Source organism: Lynx rufus, unplaced genomic scaffold (assembly GCF_022079265.1).
Source record: "Lynx rufus isolate CCGP_SWC_20201006 ecotype Redwood Valley unplaced genomic scaffold, mLynRuf1.p SCAF_6, whole genome shotgun sequence".
Lineage (NCBI taxonomy): Eukaryota > Metazoa > Chordata > Mammalia > Carnivora > Felidae > Lynx > Lynx rufus.
In genome coordinates this window covers 53,256,718-53,281,481 of record NW_025814878.1, presented here as the reverse complement: position 1 = coordinate 53,281,481, position 24,764 = coordinate 53,256,718, and the positions used below count along the sequence as shown (strand labels likewise).

The 24,764-nt window shown below is 33.9% G+C and overlaps 1 pseudogene; it reads left to right on the top strand.

Moving 5' to 3' along the window:
• Positions 1–24,241, top strand: part of LOC124529113 (endophilin-A1-like) — a 40,132-nt pseudogene extending 15,891 nt beyond the window's left edge.
• Positions 24,242–24,764: the final 523 nt, after the last annotated feature.

The window sequence follows — 24,764 nt, the reverse complement described above, 5'->3', positions numbered from 1 at the left end:
CTTTTCTGTCTCTATAGCATTGTATGTTCTATATCCTTCAACTTCCATCTCCACAGGGGAGCTAACTCTAAAAGTACAGGCCAATATAATCTATTCTGGAAAATTCTCTTAGACTTACTGTAAATGGTATTGTAGTATAAGTCTACTATGAATACTTCTCCCCACATCCATACAAATACCTATGTACAAATCCCTACCATGAAACTTGTTTTCTTATTACAGAATATATGTTTCTGAGAGAATTAGAGTGCAATATATGGGTAAGAACTATTCTCAGTATTTCCATCTTTTCATATGGTACATAGAATATAGTGGTCCATATTATAGAAGTTGATAATGACAGATTAAATAAATAAACAAAATATTTTGGAGGGACACTATGATCTAGAAGTTGACTTTAATTATCTGGATTAAAAGATAGACCTGATTTTTCAAAATAGATCTGGAATGTTTTTAATATAACATTGCCTTTCAGATCTTTTTTATTGTTGTTGTTATCAATTGTGAAATCCTACAGACACTGATTCATTTAGTGAATCAAATTATTGAATATTGAACTCTTTGGATTTGTCTTCTACAGTTCCTTAAATTATTCATATAAATAAGTGTTGTATGAAATTGTTTTGGGGAACCCAAATGTAAGAGCACTTATTTTACTTTCTAGTGAAACTATATCTCAAGAGTTTAATTCTGGGAGTGCGTGGGTGGCTCAGTAGGTTGAGCGTCTGACTTCAGCTCAGGTCAAGATCTCATGGCTCATAAGTTTGAGCCTCGCCTCAAGCTCTGTGCTGATGGCTCAGAGCCTGGAGCCTGTTTTGGATTCTATGTCTCCCTCTCTCACTACCCCGCCCCCACTCACTCTGTCTCTCTCTCAAAAATAAATAAACATTAAAAAAAATTTTAAGAGTTTAATTCCGAAGATCATGCTTGTTGCTATGTATCATCTATTACTGTATACACATTTATTTCTGTTTTTGTGCATTTCCAATGTTACTTTGCAATGGTTAAAGTGCTTCTTCATCTTAACTTTAGCCTCAAAAACACACCTTGATTTTATTTACTGTAAGTTTTATCTAATTCTATCTACCAGAAAATTTAAATTTAAATTTGTAGACTATAAATGGAAAATTCAGTTAGAAGCTTTGTTTCTTATTCTTCATTCTAAATACCTTCACTTGCAGTTAGAGGAAGTAAATACTTTGTTTTCTAGAAATGTTTGTATAGCAAGACATTCTTTGTATCACCTGTTGATATTTCACATTAGTTTAATAGAACAGCTAATTTGTTTCTAAGTATGCAAATTCTTTTTATATACTGTAGTTTTGATGTACAGGTACAGCATATTGTAACACATGAGTTTTTTTTTAATTAAACAGATGTTAAGATTACAAAACTTTCTCATAGTAAAATATTTGGAAAAAACATGGAGTATACAAATAGATTCTACAACAAAGACTGTTGAAAAACTGGAAAGTGTATGCATATCAAAGTGTCTAAACATATAAGAAGATAAAATTGGTCTTTTCCGAGATGTCTTTTTATATATGTATGTCTGTGAATATCTCTATATACACATAATTGTAAGTGAATACTAAGTAAAAAAAAATATAGCAACTATTCTAAAAGGATTTAGGAATGGCACAAGCTGTTAGGGGAGAATTGAATTTTTAGAAAGTGAAAAGGAACTTTATGACATTTATGTATCTACTTGCTGATAAAAATAGCTTTTATTGTTTAATTTTTTTTCCACTTTCAGATTATATTGTCATTGGATATTGTGAATACTTAGTGGATAATAAAAAAAAGTAACATAAAGTTTAATGTAGGACCATATTGCAACTAAATAAAGAACTGATCTCTGCTGTAATTTAGTTCTCAGTACTCACTGCTCACATATGTGCAGGCAATGGAATTGGGGTCTTCATTTCTTCATTACATTCTGGAGACCATGGTATCAAACCACACTTCCCCACCACCTGGAAATCCTAAGTCCCATATTGTGGTTTATTTTCTATTGCCCTGATAGCTCTTTCACTCCTTTCCCAATCCTGTTAAATTCCATTTAATCCCCTCACTCTCGTGTCAGAGAGAAAATAAAATGCATTAGATAGGAAATGGATCAACTTCCTCAAAAAGACAAAATAAATAAATAAATAAAGAGAAAATTAAAAAAAAAAAGAAAAAGTAAAACTAACAACAGTAACAAACAACAGAAGAAAAGGGAAAAATACACAAATGGGTGAGTTTCTCCTGCAACTAAAATCTAATTTCCTCATCTCTGTCCTGATTCAATGCTTTTCTATCTTCCCAGGGATTTCTTTACTGGCACACTTTTACCTTTATTCCCTTCTTCTCTTGTTGATTTTTTTTTTTGGTAAGTATTTGAGAATATTCAGATTGTTTCATCAATAGAAAAAGTAAATACTGCCTCTCCCTAGATAACTACCTATTGTGCAGGCCCATCTGGCAAGCTGTCAAACCCCCTCCTTCATTTTATAGCCACTTTGCTGCATGGTATAGTTTAGCACACTAGCCATGTACACTACTTTTCGTTTGCTTCAAGTGAGAACATGCACACACGCACACACACACACACACACACACACACACAACCTGCTTTCTCTTTACATTTCTGGCCACTCTTGCAGAAACATTTTTTTTTAATTTTATTTTTTATAATTTACATCCAACTTGGTTAGCATATAGTGAAATAATGATTTCAGGAGTAGATTGCTTAATGCTCCTTACCCATTAAACCCATCCCCCCCTCCCACGACCCCTCCAGTAACCCTGTTTGTTCTTCATATTTAAGAGTTCCATATTTAAGCTCTTCCTTTTTGTTTCCTCCCCATTTTTATATTATTTTTGTTTCCCTTCCCTTATTTCAACTGTTTTTCTCTTAAAGTTCTCATATGAGTGAAGTCATATGATTTTTGTCTTTTCTGACTGACTCGTTTCACTTAGCATAATACCCTCTAGTTCCATCCACATAGTTGCAAATGGCAAAATTCCATTCTTTTTGATTGCCAAGAAATACTCCATTGTATACATATATACACCATATCTTCTTTATCCATTCATCCATCGATGGACATTGGGCTCTTTCCATACTTTGGCTATTATTGATAGTGCTGCTATAAACATGGGGGTGCATGTGTTCCTTCGAAACATCACCCCTGTATCCCGTGGATAAATGGGATACACCACCCCTGTATCCCGTGGATAGTAGTACAATTGCTGGGTCATAGGGTAGTTCTATTTTTAGTTTTTTTAGGAACCGCCATACTGTTTTCCAGAGTGTCTGCACCAGCTTACATTCCCACCAACAATGCAAAAGAGATCCTCTTTCTCTGCATCCTCACCAGTATCTATATTGTTTCCTGAGTTGTTAATGTTAGCTATTCTGACAGGTGTAAGGTGGTATCTCATTGTGGCTTTGATTTGTATTTCCCTGATGATGAGTGATGTTGAGCATTTTTTCATGTGTCAGTTGGCCACTTGGATGTCTTCTTTGGAGAAGTGTCTATTCATGTCTTTTGCCCATTTCTTCACTGGATTATTTGTTTTTTGGGTGTTGAGTTTGATAAGTTCTTTATAGATTTTGGAAACTAACCCTTTATCTGATATGTCATTTGCAAATATCTTCTCCCATTCTGTTGGTCGCCTTTTAGTTTTGCTGATTGTTCCCTTCACTGTGCAGAAGCCTTTTATTTTGATGAGGCCCCAGTAGTTCATTTTTGCTTTTGTTTCCCTTGTCTCCAGAGACATGTTGAATAAGAAGTTGCTGTGAGCAAGATCAAAGAGGTTTTTCGTGCTTTCTCCTCGAGGATTGGCTTCCTGTCTTACATTGAGGTCTTTCATCCATTTTGAGTTTATTTTTGTGTATGGTGTAAGAAAGTGGTCCAGGGTCATTCTTCTGCATGTCACTGTTCAGTTTTCCCAGCACCACTTGCTGAGGAGACTGTCTTTATTCCATTGGATATTCTTTCCTGCTTTGTCAAAGATTAGATGGCCATATGTTTGTGTGTCCATTTCTGGGTTCTCTATTCTGTTACATCGATCTGAGTGTTCTTGTGCCAGTACCATACTGTCTTGATGATTACAGCTTTGTAGTATAGCTTGAAGTCTGGGATTGTGATGCCTCCTGCTTTGGTTTTCTTTTTCAAGATTGCTTTGGCTATTTGGGGCCTTTTTAGGTTCCATACAAATTTTAGGATTATTTTTTTCTAGCTCTGTGAAGAATGCTGGTGTTACTTTGATAGGGATTGCATTGAATATGTAGATTGCTTTGGGTAGTATCGACATTTTAACAATATGTTCTTCCTATCCAGGAGCATTGAACCTTTTCCCATTTTTTTGTGTCTTCTTCAGTTTCTTTCATAAGCTTTCTATAGTTTTCAGTATATAGATTTATCACCTCTTTGGTGAGATTTATTCCTAGGTATTTTATGGTTTTTTGTGTAACTGTAAATGGGATCAATTCCTTGATTTCTCCTTCTGTCGCTTCATTGTTGGTGTATAGGAATGCAACCAATTTCTGTGCATTGATTTTATATGCTGCAACTTTGCTGAATTCATGAATCAGTTCTAGCAGTTTTTTAGTGGAATCTTTTGGGTTCTCCATATAGAGTATCATGTCATCTGTGAAGAGTGAAAGTTTGACCTCCCTCTGGCCAATTTGGATGCCTTTTATTTCTTTGTGTCGTCTGACTGCAGAGGCTAAGACTTCCAATACTATGTTGAATAACAGTGGTGAGAGTGAACATCCCTGTCTTGCTCCTGATCTTAGGGGGAAAGCTCTCAGATTTTCCCCATTGAGGATGATATTAGCGTTGGGTCGTTCATATATGACTTTCATGATCTCAAGGTATGCTCCTTCTATCACTACTTTCTTGAGGGATTTTATCAAGAAAGGATGCTTTATTTTGTCAAATGCTTTCTCTGCATCTATTGAGAGGATCATATGATTCTTGTCCTTTCTTTTATTGATGTGATGAATCATGTTAATTGTTTTGTGTCTATTGAACCAGCCCTGCATCCCAGGTATAAATTCCACTTGGTCGTGGTGAATAATATTTTTAATGTATTGTTTGATCCAGTTGGCTAATATCTTGTTGAGGATTTTTGCATCCATGTTCAGCAGGGAAATTGGTGTATAGTTCTCCTTTTTAGTGGGGTAACTGTCTGGTTTGGGAATCAAGGTAATGCTGGATTCATAGAAAGAGTTTGGAAGTTTTCCTTCCATTTATATTTTTTGGAACAGCTTCAAGAGAGTAGGTGTTAACTCTTCCTTCAATGTTTGGTAGAATTCCCCTGGAAAGCCATCTGGCCATGGACTCTTGTTTTTTGGCAGATTTTTGATTACTAATTTGATTTCCTTACTGGTTACAGGTGTATTCATATTTTCTATTTCTTCTTGTTTCAGTTTTGGTAGTGTATATGTTCTAGGAATTTTTCCATTTCTTCCAGATTACCCATTTTATTGGCATATAATTGCTCATAATATTCTCTTATTATTGTTTTCATTTCTGTTGTGTTGGTTGTGATCTCTCCTCTTTCATTCTTGATTTTATTTATTTGGGCCCTTACCTTTTTCTTTTTGATCAAACTGGCTAGTGGTTTATCAATTTTGTTACTTCTTTCAAAGAACCCGCTTCTGGTTTTATTGATCTGTTCTACTGTTTTTTGGTTCAGATAGCATTGATTTCAATAGCATTAATAAGAAATAATCTCTATTATTCCCTTTCTTCTGCTGGCTTTGGGTTTTATTTGCTGTTCTTTTTCCAGTTCGTTAAGGCATAAGGTTAGGTTGTGTATCTGAGATCTTTCTTCCTTCTTTAGGAAGGCCTGGATTGCTATATACTTTCCTCTTATGACTGCCTTTGCTGCATCCCAGAGGTTTTGGGTTGTGGTGTTATCATTTTCATTGACTTCCATATACTTTTTAATTTCCTCTTTAACTGCTTGGTTAGTCCATTCATTCTTTAGTTGAATGTTCTTCAGTCTCCAATTATTTGTTACCTTTCCACATTTTTTCTTGTGGTTGATCTCTAGTTTCATAGTGTTGTGATCTGAAAATATGCACAGTATGATCTCAATCTTTTTGTATTTACTTAGGGCTGATTTGTGTCCCAGCATGTAGTCTATTCTGGAGAACATTCCATGTGCACTGGAGAAGAATGTATATTCTGCTGCTTTAGGATGAAATGTTCCAAATATATCTGTTAAGTCCATCTGGTCCAGTGTGTCATCCAAAGCCATTGTTTCCTTGTTGATTTTTTGATAAGATGATCTGTCCATTTCTGTGAGTGGGGTGTTGAAGTATCCTACTATTATGGTATGTATGGTATGGTATGAGTTTCTTTATATTTGTGATTAATTGATTTATATATTTGGGTGCTTTCACACTTGGTGCATAAATGTTTACAACTGTTAGGTCTTCTTGGTTGATAGTCCCCTTGATTATGATATATATATATATATATATATATGTATATATATATATATATATATATATATATATTGTTTTTCATCTTTTCTCCCCTCAGGAAGTCCCCCTTAAAATTTCCTGCAGGGCTGGTTTAGTGGTCACAAACTTTTAATTTTTGTTTGTCTGGGAAAATTTTTATATCTCTTTGTATTTTGAATGACAGCCTTGCTGGATAAAGAATTCTTGGCTGCATATTTTTCTGATTCAGCACATTGAGTATATCCTGCCACCCCTTTCTGGCCTGCCAAGTTTCTGTGGATAGGTCTGCTGCAAACCAGATCTGTCTTCCCTTGTAGGTTAGGGGCTTTTTTCCCTTGCTGCTTTCATGATTCTCTCTTTGCCTGTGTATTTTGTGAATTTGACTATGATATGTCTTGTTGATGGTCGCTTCTTGTTGAATCTAATGGGGGTTCTCTGTGCTTCTTGGATTTTGATCTGTGTCTTTCCCCAGGTGAGGAAAGTTCTCTGCTATGATTTGCTTACATAACCCTTCTACCCCTATTTCTCTCGCTTCCTCTTCTGGGACCCCTATGATTCTGGTGTTGTTCCTTTTTAATGAGTCACTGATTTCTCTAATTCTTAAATTGTGCTCTTTTGCCTTAATCTCCCCCTTTTTTTCTGCTTTGTTATTCTCTATAAGTTTATCCTCTATATCGCTGATTCTCTGTTCTGCCTTGTCTATCCTTGCCGTTTCTGCATCTATCCATGATTGGAGCTCAGTTATAGCATTTTTAATTTCTCTGGGTATTTTTTACATCTTTTATCTCTGCAGAAAGGGATTCTAATCTATTTTCGACTCCAACTAGTATTCTTATTATCATGATTCTAAATTCTGGTTCAGACTTCTTGCTTGTATCTGTGTTGGTTAAATCCTTGGCTGTCATTTCTTCATGCTCTTTCTTTTGGGGTGAATTCCCTCATTTTGTCATTTGGAAGGGAAAAAGGAATTAATGTGGTAGAAAAATTGAAATTAAAAAAATTAAAATTAAAAAATATTAAAATTAAACTTAACACACACACACACACACACACAAATCGAATAGACGTTGCTAGATCCTAGGTGTGTTTTGGTCTGGGTGTTGAAAGTTGTTTGACAGATTAGAAAAAAAAGGGGGGGAGAAAAAAAAAGAAATCATTTGAGAATTTGAAGAAATGAATACACTGAAGTAGACTAAAATGAGATGATGGAGGTAAAATAAAATTTGAAAAAATATATACAAAAGTAAAGAATATAGTAGAAAAAAATTAAAGAAACATTTTTTTATAAAAATTAAAAAAATATGATTTTTTCTTTTTCTGTATTTAGGAAAAAAGAAAAAAAATGAAAAAGAGAAAAAAGATAAAAAAGAATAAAGAAAAGAAAAAAATCATTTGAAAATTTGAAAAAGTGAATACACTGTAGTAGACTAAAATAAAATGATGGAAGTAAAATAGAATTTGAAAGCATTTACATAAAAGCGAAAAATATAGTAATAAAAATTATATAAAAACATTTGTAATAGAAATTGAAAGTAAAAATGAAGTTTTTCTCTTTCTCCATTCAAGAAAAAGAAAGGAAATGAAAAGAAGAAAAAAGAAAAAGAAAGAAAAAAAGGAAATTGTTTGCAAATTTGAAATGGTGATACACTGAAGTAGACTAAATTAAAATGATGGAAGTAAAATAGAATTTGAAAAAAAATTACACAAAAGAAAAAATATAGTAATAAAAATTAAAGAAAAATAGTTTTAATAAAAATGAAAATAAAAATGATTTTTTTTCTTTCTGTATTCAAGAAAAAGAAAAGAATTATGGAAAGGAAAAAGAAAAAAGAAAAAAGAAAATTGAATAGATGAACCTGCTAACAGATTGAAGTAGGACTGAAATTACTTCGTTTTCCCCTAGAAGTCAGTCTATGTGGCTCTTTATTGTCCATTAATTAAGCCAGTAGTGAGACTTGGGTTCTTGAAGAGCGAAGTTGGCCCAGCTGGGCAGTGCTCAATGTAACAGCTCCGCTGTCCACTAGATGGCAATGCCAGCCTACTGGGGTGGATTGTTGTGGTGCTTGTAGGTGCGTATGCGCATGTACGGGAGCGGTAAAAAATGGCGCCACCCAGCTACCCAGTCTGTTCTCCCGGATCAACAATTGCGCACCTGTCCTCTGTCTTCAGCTCTAGTTCACTCCTTGCTTTTTCACTCTCCGTGACCAGGCCCCCGGCAGTACCTCTCTCCCGAGTTTTGTCTCAGATGTGGCTGTTTTCCCTGGGTTCTTACTTCTGAAGGACTGTGGTTTTGACCCGTTCCACCCCTCTGTGGGAGGGTCTCACTGAGCAATGACTGAATGAGCAATGGCCGAATGTCGGCTGCACCCAGGAATGCTTGCTGGACCCTGCTGCTGCCAGTGCCCTGAGACTGCGGCCAGGTTCCAGCCCACCCCAGAAAAAATCACAAGACAGTGTAGCAGCAGCGTTTCAGGGATTATGGAAAATCACAACACACATCTGGCACCAGGCTTCACCCTTAAGGACCTTATTCCAGCACCAGCGAATGTGGCCATTTTCTGGGGTCTGCTGGGACCAGGTGCTTTCAACAGTCTCTACAAAATGTCCTTCTAGCAGTGGAACCGCTTTCCCCTGTGTGGCCTGAGAACCTCCTGGACCCCACTCTGTTCCTGGGGATTCACCCTTCCCACCAGAGCACCACAAGGTATCGAGCTGCAGAGATCCAGCCTTTGCACTCCCCTTGTTTATAGTCTTAACGGAATTTAAAACCCTCTCCTTTCTCCTTTCTCCCTTTTTAGTTTAGTCCCTGTGGCTGTTTCCAATTTTCCACTTTCTCTCCAGCTGCTTTTGGGGAGGGGTGCTTTTCCCATATTCTCCCCACCTCCCCAGTCTCTGTCCCCTCTCTGCCCGCAAAACCTACCTTTCGTGGCTTCTCGCTCCCCAAATTCACCTCTCCACCCCGCATACCTGAGGAATTCTGTGGTTCAGGTTGTGCAGATTGTTGTATTAATCCTCCAATCAGTTTTCTAGGTGTGTAGGATGGTTTAGTGTTGGTCTGATTGTTATTTCATGGATGTACAACACACAAAAACTTCCATGCTGTTCTGTCATCTTGGCTCCTCCCCTTGCAGAAACATTTTTTAAAACCTCTTTTTTTCCCCCAAACATTGATTTGTATTTCCTAAATGTCTCTGCTAAGTCCTCATCTTAATACCACAAATATTTCCTGGGCTGTCTCATTGATTTCCATGGCTTCAATTTTCATCCATTTTTTTTAACTCTTCCCAAATCTGCCTTTGCATTATAGCTTCTCCTAGATTTGGGAATGGAATATTGAATAATGCATTAGACACAACTCTCTGGATATTAGGAAGGAACCTCAAATTCATCAAGTTCACAACTGAAATCTGGACTTTCTCTCAAGGGCCATTCTCCTATGCCTCCTGCTTATTGCAGGGTACGTATCAAACCTGAAGTGCCTAAAATAGAAGCATGAGCATCATCTAGGATCTTGAAAAAATCTGCCCTGATATTATCCCTGATACGATATTGTACAATTATTTAAAATAATTGATGTAGAAAAGAATTATACACAATATTTGATCGACTTAATGTTCTGCCTTTTCTAGTATTCTTCTCTGAATTTAAAGAACAATTTCACTTATTTTTTCAATGATCTCATTTTGGTTAAGATGAAAGAAACTTTCATTAGTCTGGTTGTGAATAAATACGATAATTTTTCCTTATTTAGTAGAGCTCACCTTTGGTCAGCCTGACTTTCTTTTTTTTTTAATTTTTTAATGTTTATTTATTTTTGAGAGAGAGAGAGGGTGCACAAATGGGGGAGGGACAGAGAGAGAGGGAGATACAGAATCAGAAGCAGACTCCAGGCTCTGAGCTGTCAGCACAGAGCTTGACGTGGGGCTCAAACCCAAGAACCATGAGATCATAACCTGAGCCAAAGTCAGATGCTTAACTGACTGAGCCACCCAGGAGCCCCAGCCTGGCTTTCTTTTTTGAATCTTATTCCAAGAAAATACTTCAAATAATCTTCTTAAGAAACTGAAAAATAAATGGTGTAAGTCGTGCTATTTATAATACCATTCATTATGGATATACTAGCAAATATATTTTTAATTCTGATCATGCATTACTAATACACATGAAACCTACATATAAATATGAAGTAAACTAAAACAAATTTCATATCAATGAATCCACCCTTATAGTATTATTGGCAATCCTATTCATAATATGTGAAATACGTTTCTTTTGCCTGATTTCCTATTTGGTTATTTATGTTATTTTACACGTTGATTTGTTACAGTTGTGCTGAATACTAAACTTTTATGTACTACAAGTTTTTCCCACTATCTCAAAGTGGAGCATTCTTATGAAAATTTTCTAAGCTGAAATGGTGTAAAATTAAGAAGCAATTACCATTAATTTATATGGAAAAAGTTTTGAGCATTCCAAGCGCGAAAAATTAACCTCTCTTAGGCTTTTCTGATCCGTTAGGCCACATCTTGCTAACAGATGCATAAAATAAATCAAGATAAAGCACAGAGGCTCACAGACACCATTCAAACTCTGGCAGCTTGATGCTGAGATGCTGAGTGTAGTTCCCAGGGAAGGCACTTGGTGACGCCACTCTCACTACTTGGGGTCCGGGCTGCCTCTGTAATGGCTCACTGCAAACTAAACTCTGAAAGCTATTTTTGCTTTTTGCCTTTTATCCTTTTGATTTATTTCAGATAGCAGGGAAAACTTGTACTGAAGAAGGTCTTTTGTGAAGGCAGAGTGGTATAATGTGACCTTATATCCGTGGGAGATACCTGTATTTTCATTGCTTATTATTTCTCCCATTTTTTTACTTTTCTGTTGACTTTTAAAGAGATATTTTTATAATGAACATTTATAAGTGAAGTATAACCCCATCTTTAAAGATAACTCTACCATTTCTTTTCTCATTTTTCAGGAGAATTAGGAGCCCTCAGAGCAGTAACTGTTGTTATTTCTCATTTTACCTCTCTCCCTTCAGTTTCACGTTCTGATCAACAGAAAAGTATCCATCTTAGTTCTTTTACAGCAGAGAATCACTGCTTCTCAAATAAATAAATAAATATATCTGCCTCTTTAATCATATTGTTCTTTAATGATACATATTTATTTTAATATTAAGAACTGATAATTTAATATATGTTATATAGACATAAGAAATTGCCATCATAATATCTCTGACCCATTTGGAAACACAAGTCTTATATCCACAATAACTTCCCACAATAACTTATCATAGTGCTTTGTTTTACCTGTGTATTATTCTATAATAGCTTTGGGTACCCCAGTAAGATTCATATCTACCAATATGATTTTAGTATAGTATTATATATAGAAACTTAAAAATAGTGTTATAATTTTCTTTGTATGATCAAAACCCTTTATTAGTTATTTTATTTTTGAACACATATTACCTCTCACTTATATTTGAGTCATACTTGTTATATGAAAATATTCTAAAACTCTTTGATATGCACAGAATGAATGATATGTTATAAATCAAAACCATGTTGCTGTCACTACCTCAAATATCTGCTTAGATATATAAATGATTACAGTGTTTTTAGTACAAGAAAAATTAAAACAAAATAAGCCATATATCTGTTCTGATGTGTCAAATATAGTCATTTTTTTCTCAAAATTCAAAATATTATACAAGATATAATTTTTAAAAATATTCTGATATTAAAATATGGTATTTATATCTTCTTGAAGATATTTATGAATTCAAAAGTAGAGGGTTAGCTTAAATCTCTATACTACAAAGTATTTGGTACATTCCTGTTAGAGTCAGCATCAAGGCAACATTTGCCCTTACTAGTGTTACTATTCATTATTGTTCTACTATTCATTTATTGCTAATGCAAAACAGCAAGATGAATAAATAAGGTTAATAAGCTAGGAATAAAACAGTTGTTATTTACATATTATATGAAATATGATCACATAGTAATAAATCCCAACAGAGCCAACTAACCACTAATCTTAAATTATTTAAAAGATCTAAAAAGTGGTAAGTTAAAAAGTCAATACAAATAATAAAAAAAGTCAGAAAAACATATAAATAAAAATGAAAACTTTTGTTCACTGTCAGAAAGTCTGAATAAAGCCTTAACATTGTACAGATGTCAATTATTTCCACATTATACTGTTACCCATAAACCAAATTCAACCCAAAACATAATTATATAATTTGTGGAACTTAACACATTAATTTTAAAATTAATATTGCAGATTAAGGGGCTAAGAATAGCCCAGAAAATTTTGAACAAGATCCCATTTTTTGTCATGAAATTAATAATATTTTAATATATCTCTATGAAATATATTTACTTTTTTCTTCAGGATAGCCTCTTTTATACTTTTCATCATTTATTTCTATTTCTGTTATTTATCATATTTTTTACTGATCTAAAGGAGTTCCTCATATATTATTGATAAGACATTTTGTTTATTGTACATAGAAAATACATGTATTCTCCCTCTTCTGCTTGTCATTTAACTTCATTTATAATGTCTTTTCTCAGGCAGAGGTTTTAATGTTCCTTCAAGGCTTTTGAGGTGATTTTGCATTTTGCCTGGGAAAGAGTTTTGTACTCCATGACTATGCTATATAGTATTTGTTTTGTTTTGTAAATTATTAAAATTTTGACAATACAAGGTCCAATTATGTAGCTATGTGACAGGTTTTGGAAAATACTTTAAGTGAATTTTTGAATATTATATAGGCTTGTTGATGAATTCTTCCTATTGATTTTGTTGAAAAAACTCATTACATAATTATTCTTTGTAATTTGATGACCAGAACTGTTCAGTATACAAAATTTTAATGACTACAGTATCTTCTTCTTAATATGTCACAACATTAACATAAAATTGCACATTAAGAACTATACATTTATTTAGTCTTAATTAGAATTTATTTTCTTCCCATTGCTTCTTAAACTGGTTGCCATTCTCTCTCTTTAGTTCATTTTTATGTTGCTAGATAGGATTGTCAATATTTTTCCAGATATCATGATTAAATTGATTAGTTTCCAAGTTTTTTCATATTGAAACATGAGTTTATTATCCATTTGTTGGTGTAATTGAAATACAGTAAAACACATAAACCAAGTGTACTGTTCAATGAGTTTTACAAATGCATATACCTATGTGATTGACAGACTTATGTACATTTCTATCTCCTCAGAAATATCCCTCAAGCCCCTTCCTCCCCAATCTCCTTTCATAACAAAGTGGCCACTCTACTGGTGATCTTCACCTCAGATTAATTTAATTAGTCTTTAACTTCATATGTACTCTGTTATTTTTTTCCATTGGACATGTTTTTGAGATTTTTTTTCAATATATGAAATTTATTGTCAAATTGGTTTCCATACAACACCCAGTGCTCATCCCAAAAGGTGCCCTCCTCAATACCCATCACCCACCCTCCCCTGTTTTTGAGATCAGTCATATTGTTACATTTAGTATTTTGTCTTTATTTACTGCTGAAAAATACCCCCTTTTATTGATATACCATCATTTGTCAATTCAGTCTCCAACCTGATAAATATTTGAATTTTTAATTTTTTAAATGTTTATTTATTTTTGAGAGACAGAGAGAGACAGAGAATGAGCAAAAGAGGGGCAGAGAGAGAGGGAAACACAGAATCTGAATCAGGCTCCAGGCTCTGAGTTGTCAGCACAGAGCCTGACGTGAGGCTTGAACCCATGAACTTGAGATCATGATCTGAGCCAAAGTCAGATATTTAACCGACTGAGCCAGCCAGGCACTCTGATATTTGAATTTTTCTAATGCATTACTTTTTATTGATTGATCCGTTGACTCATTACAGGATAAATTTCCAACTTGCTGCTTTAAATGTTCCTGATAAAGAAAGCATAATTTGCCAGATATCTTTTCAGGTAGTAGCTTAATTAGCCTAATATTTATCCCTTTGGGTTAATTCTGCACCTTGTTTTGGTTGTTACAGTTGTTGTTGTTGTTGTTGTTGTTGTCTTTACACTTGGAATTTTTTCTGGGCTCTGTTGAGAACGATGTTCAATTTCTTAGAAATCTTTTCAAATTTTAGATTGGACTTTTGGTTTCTTTTTTGGTTCCTCTTTCCCTTCTCCTCTAACATCTTAGTATTTTCTACAAATAACTTTAACTTCTCACATTCACTAATGGCCCCATCCCAGTACTCTAATGAGTTTTTCTTATTCTTTTTATCATTTCAAAGGGGTTTTGGATGTGGGGGCAGAGATAAAAGTATTCATTCTATTTGGTCAACATACTGCTCATCTTTCCATAGTCCTTGTCACTTTGTATTGCAATTTCTAAATAACTTGTCTTATCTTTCATTATTCAATAAACTCAATGAGAGTAAAGTCATGTTTGTGTTTTTTAAAAAAACACTTTATTGTGGTATGATTGTCATACAAAAGCTGTACATATTTAATGTATACAGTTTGGTGTGTTTGGAGATAAGCGAATACCTTGAAACCATCACCACAATCTATGCCATAAATATCTTTCACCTCCAAAAGTTTCATTCCACTTCATTTATTTATTATAATAAATAATCATTATTTTTGTGTGTATAAGAACTTTTAACATAAAAATTATGCTACCCTCTTGGCAATTATCTTAATTGCCATGAAATTCCCTGAACTTAGTACCTTCTTGGTGCACACTTAGTGCTCAACAAACACTTGTGTAATGAATAAAGGAGGACATTTATAAAACTTATTAAAGCACTAACATTGGTTATGAATATGCACTGTAATTACAGCTAATCTTAAATGGCATTATCTCCATTTTGCTGTCAAAATAATTCTAATGGACAGTTATTTACATAAAAAAAGAACTGATAACTTAAGAATAGTTAAGAGATCATGCAATACATAATATACAGTATAAGTATTTATGAAAGGAAATTGGAAAAATGGTTAAAAACAACCATGTCAGAATAGTAGAACCTTGGATGATTTCACATTGTTGTTTATATTCTTAATAAATTATAACTTTCCAACAACAATCCCACTCTAATTTCATGCTAAGAATAACATAGATGATAGGAGAAAATGTCAATAGTTTTGTTTTTTTTTTCTCAGTATTTACCATCTTTTAGCAGAAAATAACATATTTTTGGAGTTTTATGCCTCAAGAGAAAATTTGGGAACATTCCAATGGCATAATCTTTGTACAATTTGTTGACTTAGCACTTTTATGTGGTTATAGTTGTCTCCTTGCTATTTCCACTCCCAGGATAATGTTATAAAGGGTGTATCTGTGACAATCATGTGGCAAGACCAATTTGTGTGATGTAAAACTTAATTTGTTGGTTAAAAAGTGTTCATTTACTATGTTCCTTTACTCTTTTTTTTGTAAGGACTTTGTTCAATAACAATTAAAAATGGCCTCAAATGTGGGATAGAGAAAACCTAGGGAGCAAATCAGCCAGCCAAAAAGTTCAAAGAATGCCTAAGAGAAATACTTGTATGCATTCTTCGTTATGGAAAGACCAGGATACTAATGTACCGTAGTAAACTAATTATAGGAAATATAGGGTAGTGATTATATATATGTATACTTCGTAGCGTGTAGGGATTTTATATATAATATATATAATATATGTATTATACATATAAAATATATATATGTTTATATATATATGTTTATATATATGTTAAACATATATATATATAATTTTACGTATATACAAACACACACACTGTACTTGAATGGCCCTTGTGGTGTATTTACACAAATAAATATACAAGTAAAATTTTATTATTGTTTGATTTAACAGTAGCATCCTCAATACATATCTATGCAGTTCATTTTATCTAATTTGTAATAGGAACAGAAATAAGACATTATTATTTTTGTTATTAAACATGCTAAGTCATATTCCCTTAAATAAGTTATAGTAATTGTCTCTATGTTAACAATGTAATTGTGTTAATTGTTCATCCAAATTTACAGAACAGACTGCTTTAAAGAATATTAGTGGTATCTAGCTAAATCCCACCCTCGTCTAAGTGTGTGAAACCCTCCAAAACTTTCTGACAAGTGATCTCACCATCTCAAATAAAACAACTGCAAACATTAGTTAGGTAAATGAAGTAATTGTTGTCACAAGTAATATTGTTCTGCCTAGTCTTGAACTCAAATCCACTTCCCTTTAAATGCTGTTTATTGACACTTGCCATATTTCAACTTTTTTAAAGCATGTTCTAATGAATTTCAGGGGTAAAATCACATAACGTCTCCCATAGTGAAAATAATCTTACAATATTCCCTCTATAACCATGACTATAGTGATTGATTAGTGTATTTTCTTCATATAAATATAAATATGAAAAATATATATATATTTTTGGCCTCAGTTGCATACATCTATATGGAAAGACTCTGTAAAACATATTGTTTGGACTTCGTTTCACTAAATAAATTCTTGGTGTGTCTGAGCAAACTTGAGAAAAGTTACCACAAAATTATTTATTTGCATGACAAAATTAAGTCCCAAAATTAAAATTAAAATGATGTCCAGTATATTCATGCTATTGAGTTTATGAGATGGTTTGAATTTTGCATATTCTTTATCAGATGAGGCCATTGTCATTTGGTTATTTTTTTATTTAAACATTGCTTTCTCTATTTTAACATTATTACTTTACTTTTTTATGTAAAAATTACTAAATTATGCAAATTATTAATTCAAGAAATGCCTTTAATCTTTATGTAATTTGATCTAAATAGCCAAGGTGTTTAGGATAAATTTTAGGCTTTCTAAATGTAGATATTTCTCACACGTATTGAAAAAAAATATGTTCATGCTTTTTTGTTACTAAAAGTAAAAGAAAAATCATTTGCCATTTTCTCTGCTTCAGGAACTATTATAAGACCTTGACTTACATTAATCCATTTAATCCTCTCAAGAAATGTATGAGATAGGCATTATTATTTTCACATTTTATAGATTTGAAACGGAGACAGGGAGGCTAAATGACTTGTCTAAGTTGACATAACTAGTCTAGATTCGCCTGTAGCAGTCTGCTTCAGTGTCTAAGCTATTAGTCACCACCACACTAAAGGTTTTTACATTGATTCCTATGAAAAAAAATCAGCTGGACATAACCATTGTATGATCTCTTCCCTTCCTTCCTTGTAATTGTTTTAAATTTGAAGGTAACATTCAATTAACAAATTAATTTGATATTTTGTAATAAATGGACAGTTCTAAATTAATAATTCTGGAAAATAGAACGCCCCTCTAGATAAATGTAGCCTGTGTATCATGAACCGCTTATTTACTGTTTTTTTTTCTCCAATAGAGTTTGTTGCATATAATATAACTGAAAAATAGATACCTTTCATTATCATAGCACTCTGCCTGACAGTTTTGGAGAGGATAATGTATCTCTGACAGGGGAAACTCACAGGAGAAGTAAAACCACATTCAACTCTGAGTACCAAGTATGAAAGTTAAACACTTATAAACTACAGAGGATCCGTATGTATAGATCAACATCAAGATGAGTATTCTAACAATTATATACTCAAATCTGATTGAAGATTTTAGGAAATAGAGGTAAAATCATTGACACTATCAATAATCTTATTAATATTTTTTGTCTAGATTCTGCTAGGTTTCTAATGGAATATACATAGTTTTTTAGAATAGATGTAACCATTTGAACTTAAGAGTTACTATAGTTAAATATTTTCTTGTTAGTATTCTGAAGCTCTTTTACAGAGAAGAATCAATGCTTATAGCTCTTTATATTAACCAATTGTGCAAATTATTAGAACTACTTCAAATGATTTTCATAGTAGACAACAAAAACATTTTTAATATTCTTCATGTTGTTTTGATGATGTTTTTACTATTTTAAAATTTTATTTATCATTGTATTTACTTTAATTATTATTTCTTTCTGTGTCTTGAGAAATTTTTCCTATGCATATGGTTGAGAAGATAATCCCCATATGTTTTCTTCTAGGATATTTGTATTTTTAGTTGTTATGTTTGATGTATTTTAAAATTAATTTTATTATCATGTGAGATAGGGGTTGAGATTCATTTATTTAAACATAGTTATCTAGTTCTAACACCCATCATTGAAAAACTTTTCTTCCTCTATTGAATAATTTGATGCATATATGGGAAATCAATTAATTATAAAAGTGTGGGTCTATTTTTATACACTCTATTTTGTTCCATTGTTCCATTTAAATATTTTTATATTTAAATACCATACTGTTTTGATAATTGTTGCCTCTTATTATGTATTGAGTTGGTCTTCTAACCATGGTTTTTCTATTTCAAGACTTTTTCATGACTCTTGATTTTTCACATTTTCATGTATACTTTAAAACCACCCAAACATTTCCGTTAAACATGCCCTCAGAGATTTAGTTTGGAATTGCTAAAATTAAACCTGTACATCAATTTACAGAGAATTGAGTTTTTAACAATACTCCATCATCTAATCCATGGACATTGTATATCTCAGCAATGTTTTATAATTTCCAATGCAGAGATATTTCACATATTTTGTTAAATTAATGTCCATTTTCTTTTTGTCACTAATGTAAATAAATTGCTTTTGGTATGCATAAATACAACTGCTGTTAATATATTGAAATGCATGTAGTTTTGTTTACTGATCTTTTATCTGTGACCTTGATAAATTCACTTAGTAGTTTTAGTAGTCTAATTGTATATTCTTTAGGATTTTCTGTATGAGCCATCTTCCCTTTTGTGCATAAAACCTGTTTTCTTTCTTTCTTCTCAATCTATGTCTTTTGTTCCTTCTTCATGCCTTATGGCATGAACAGGACCTGCAGGTACAATGCTGAATAAAAGTGGGAAGAGTGGACAGCCTTATTTGGCTTTTGACCTCAGAGGGAGAGGGTCTAATACTTCATGATTTATGTTTGATGTTAATTGTAGGTGTTTGTGTGTGCCCTTTATTGGATTTAGGATTTTTTTTTTACATTTCTAGCTTGCTGTTAGTTTTTATCAAAGCATGGGTATTAAAAAGTTGTCAAATGCTTTTTCCCACATCTATTGAGATTTTCTTTTTTCTCTTTGGCATAGATATTAACTTCCATAGTTTTAATTTCAAATATTTTTATGTTAATATTAACATAAATCAATGTTTGGTTTATGTTAAAACAATTTTATACTCATGGGATAAACTCTGCTTGATTATACTATATTATCCTTTTTATATATTATCAAAATTTTTTGCTAAAATTTGTTCAGGATTTTATCTGTATTCACAGGATGAACCCCCAGTTAGTCTTGGTGTATTATTATTTTTCTTTCTTTATTTTTTTAATGTTTTAAATGTTTTATGCATTTTTGAAAGAGAGAGAGAGAAAGAGAGAGAGAGAGATCAGGAGTGAGGGAGGGACAGAGAAAGAGAGAGAGACACAGAATCCAAAGCAGGCTCAAGGCTTTGAGCTGTTAGCACAGAGCCCAATGTGGGGCTTGAACTCATAGGCTGTGAGATCATGACCTGAGCTGAAGTTGGATGCTTAACCGACTGAGCAACACAAGAGCCCCAATTTCTTGATGAATGTGATTTGATAATGTTTTAGTAAAAGATTTCTGCATTATATTATGGGGGATTTTGCTATGTAATTTTTTTCTTATAAAATCTTTATTGAATTGTGTTATCATAGTTGCTTTGGCTTCAATAAACAAGTAGAACAAGTAGAAACAAGTAAACAAGTAGACAAGTAAACAAGTAGGCAAGTAAACAAGTAGAAAACTTTGCTCTCTGCTTATACTTTCTAAGAATAGTGTGTAAACTTTTTCTTTTTTTTTTGATGCATGTTAGAATTTATAATTAAAACTATCTATACCTGGAGTTTTCCTTGAGAGACCATTTTCTTGTAGCTGCTTTTAAATCACATTCATTTTTTTTTTCAACGTAAGGCTATTCTGATTTGGGAGTGTGTGTTAATATTTGTACATTTCTTTCAGTGACTGTGCCAATATAGTTTAAGTTGTCAAATTTATTGATTTAAGGTTATTTATAAATTTTTCTTTGCCTATACTTAAAATCTGAAGGATCTATATTACTATTTCATTCTTCTTATAAGCAATTTTTGTTTCCTCTCTCTTTTTTATATTAACTTGCTAGAGTTGTATAATTTTTCATGACTTGTTTATAGAACCAACCTCTTAAAAGATATCTACCATTTGTCTGCCTTCATTTCTTGATTTCCAATGTTAGTGTAAATTTGTTTTCATGTACTTGCTTTATACATTTATATGTTTATATATTATCTTTATCATTTAGTAGAAAGAGTTTGCAATTATTCCTGCAATTCTTTGAACAATGAATGGGTTCTTTTTTGAACAATGGATTAGTTATAAATGTGTTGTTTAGCTATAACATTTGTGGATTTTCTGGATATTTTACTAAGAATTAATTTTATTTTAATTCTGTTGTTGAAAATTATCATGAATTGCTTTATTGGCCAGCAGGTAGTACATCTTTAGGAAAAGTCCATATGAACTAGAAACAGAGTGAGCAGGGAGGGAGCAGAGAGAGAGAACGAGAGAGAGAGAATCCCAAGCAGGATCCATGCTGTCAGTGCAGAGCCCCCACATGTGCTCAAGCTCACTAACCATGAGATCATGAGCTGAACCGAAACCAAGAGTTGGATGCTTAGCCGACTGAGCCACCCAGGTGCCCCTGTACACTTTTTTCAATCAAACAATGAGAGAAACATGTTAGAATCTCAAACTATGACTGTGTATTTTTCTATTTCTCATTCTACTTTATTTATACAAATATTTGTATTTATTATGAAGCTTTATTATTAACCACATACACACATATTGTGATTATTATGTACCCAACAAATTCACTTTTTATTATTATGAAATTTCTCTTTCTATCTATGGTAATATTTCATTATTGAAAGCCTATTTTGTCTGATACTGACATAGGCACCTCAAGTTTTATATTTCAATTCTTGGTACAGTATATTTGTTTCCTCCTTTGACTGTCAATGTTTCTAGGTCTCTATATTTAATATGTGTCTATATTTAATGTGGATCTTGCTTTTTTATTCAATATGACAATTTTGTCTTTTAATTCTCTATTTTATGTAAAAGTTGACATAACTGGATTTAGGCCTACATTTTTTTCTTTTTCATTTTTCTTGATAAACTTATTTTTGCATTTGGGTTTATTCCAGATTTTAATTCATCATACAAACTATGCTAGCATTAACACTTCAATTATTTTCTCATCTCAATAACATATGCCTGACTGTGTCAAACCCACTCCTCCTTCCCCTTTTACCCAGACCAGGCAATTATTCCCAGACTTAAAAGTGACTGCAAGCTTTGATCACCTAAAAAATGGCTCATCCATCTCTGGAACTTAATTTACTAACCATATGAAAATGTGTTAAGGAAACCTAACTCAAAATTGCAGTCAGGCTGTCAAGCATATACTACTCTATGTAGCTTGCATAGTCCAGCAGGAAGAAGGAAGATTTACTCTTAGGGCAACAGCAAGCTGTAGATACCCTGCAATAGCCAGCTATCCTGGCCTGCAGCCAATGAGAGACCACCACCATTTCTCACTCTCATTTTCCTCCAATGAACTTTTCTTTGAAACAACCCTCCTCCTCCCCAACTTCCTCTTTTCCTCTATAAAAGGATGCTCTCCTTTGTTCTCTGGATTTGCCTATGGTTCATCATAGTTTGCTTGTCCTGAATTGCAATTCTTCTGCTATTCCCTAATAAACCCGACTTTCTGGCTGAATTGCTTACCCTTTTCTTTAAAAAAAAATGGCAGCCAACTATAGCATCTACTACTCTTCATAACTTTATTATTTTTTCAATCTTTATTTATTTTTTAGAGATTGAGAGGGAGCAGGGTAAGGGCAGGAGGGAGGGAGACAGAGGATCTGAAGCTGACTCTGTGCTGACAGTGTAGAGCCCAATGTGGGGCTCGAACTCATGAACTGTGAGATTGTAACCGCAGAATAAGTCAGACACTTTACTGAGTGACTCAGGTGCCCCTTCAATGACTTTAAACAAATGCATTATTTTCCATGTATCTTGTACTTTCTTATTGCTGCCAGAGTTATGGTCATTTGTGACTTTCTACACGGTAATCAAATATGAGTATTTGATATGAGGTATCTCCTCCAGCAATTTTTAAAGGAAAGTTATTGATGTGTATAGACAAACAAACAAAATAAAACAGGATTTACAACCACACAGTCCTGGGTTTGTCTCTTAGTTTCTTCACTTTCTACCTGTGACATGGAGAAGTTACTTAATTTTTGGAGCCCCAATTAGCACATCTGTAAATCCCATTTCTTACAACCAATCATATATTATTCTGAAGATTAAGTGAGATCTTATGTGTAAATTAATTTACAGCTACTCAGTTCCTATACTGTGGTAGAACCTCAACAAATATTGAACTTCTGTGCATACATAAATTTGGGTAATTTCTGTATAAGTTTATTTCATTAAATAAATACAAAAATATTAGCTTGTTTAAAATTTAAAATTATTCAAAGTCCCATGTCACTCTGTGTCCCACACCCACAACTATGGTGGGGGCATGAGCTGTGGAAGGGCCCTGTGCAGCCCTCCTGTCCAGCCCCACAGAATCTTTCCTGCCCCCACACCTATGCCCATGTGTCCTCTGGCAACTTGTTGGTAGGCAGTGGCTGGGTGCAAGAAACAATTCACAGAGCCACTGAAAAAGTGAGAAATTTGGAGGAGCAGAAGGAACCAAGCTAGATGATGATTTCAAAGAGATAGAGAGGAAAGTGGATCAGGGCTGTGATGGAAATAATGATGGAAATGATTGAATACCTTCAAGACATCCCAGCTTCCAGAGACAAACTTATTGTGATCAACACCATGTCAAAATTCTGCATCCAGGGGAAAGCCAGGATATTCCCAGGCAGAAGTGCTGCTGGAAGAGGCCATGATTAAGTCTGGAAGAGGGCTTAGAGATGATTGCAACATTGGCCTAGTGATTGATGAGGCGGGAGGTCATTCAAGAACTTTTGGAGGTTTAAGACTTTTTGTGCATGGAAATCAGGTGGAACTTGACCTCCTTCGGAACCTTCATGACAGTGATCTAAGGAAAATTAAGCATCATGCACAGAGGTTGGAGGGTCAAAGCTTGGCCTTTGAGTGTAAGAAGAAATGACAAGGCAAGATTCCAAATCAAGAGCTCCACAAGAGTCTGGAGAAATTTGATTAGTCTCAAGATGTTGATGAGGTAAACATGTTCAACAGGTGAGCCAGCTTTCTGCACTTGTGCAAACCCATCTGGAGTACCATAACCAGACAGTCCGGATCCTGCTGGAAGTCACCCTCAGACTGGAAGAAAAAATAACACAAGCTTCATCTTAGCCTACAGGAGAATATCAGCCTAAACTACAAATGAGCCAGGAGCTTCCAGCTGGAGACAACAGTCAGCCCAATGGAAGCTTCTCCCTCATACACACTCATAAGTGCCACAGTGGATCAGCCCTGCGGCTGATTTGTGTACAACTTTGAACCTGAAAATGAAGGGGAAATGGGTTTTAAAGAGGATGCTATCATCAAACTCACTAGCCAAATTGATGAGCACTGGTATAGGGGAATGCTTCATGGCCATTCAGGCTTCTTCCCCATCAACTACATGGAGACTCTGGTTGCCTTGCCCCATTAAGATTTTAAGTGAACAGGCTCACCTCCTCTTGATCCAGATATTTAAGTTTAACTACTACTTTGGTAATGTTGCTCACAATACATTCCAAGTGCAGGTTGAAGTGGTCCAAGTCATCAAGTTCCACTGACTTTCTTTGGTTGACTTGTATAATCCCACAAGAGTGATGGTGATGAGCGGTATCTTCTTAGCGTGTAAGGATGGTATGTGCTATTTCTACTTTCTCTTCAGCTGCTTTTACGGGGGATGGGGTGCATTTCATGTACTCCCCTTCATCTCCATCCTCTCTCCACAAGCAAAACCAGCTCCCTGCCCTCCACAGCTTCTCTCTCCCCCAGTTCACCTCTCCGCGTCAAGCACCTGCTGAGTTCTGTGGTTCAGATTGTGCAGATTGTTGTGTTAATCCTCAAATCAGTTTTCTAGGTGTGCAAGATGGTTAAGTGTTGATCTGGCTGTATTTCATGGACACAAGATGCAAAAAAACTTTCATACTGTTCCACCATCTTGGCTCCTCCCCAGTAGGTAT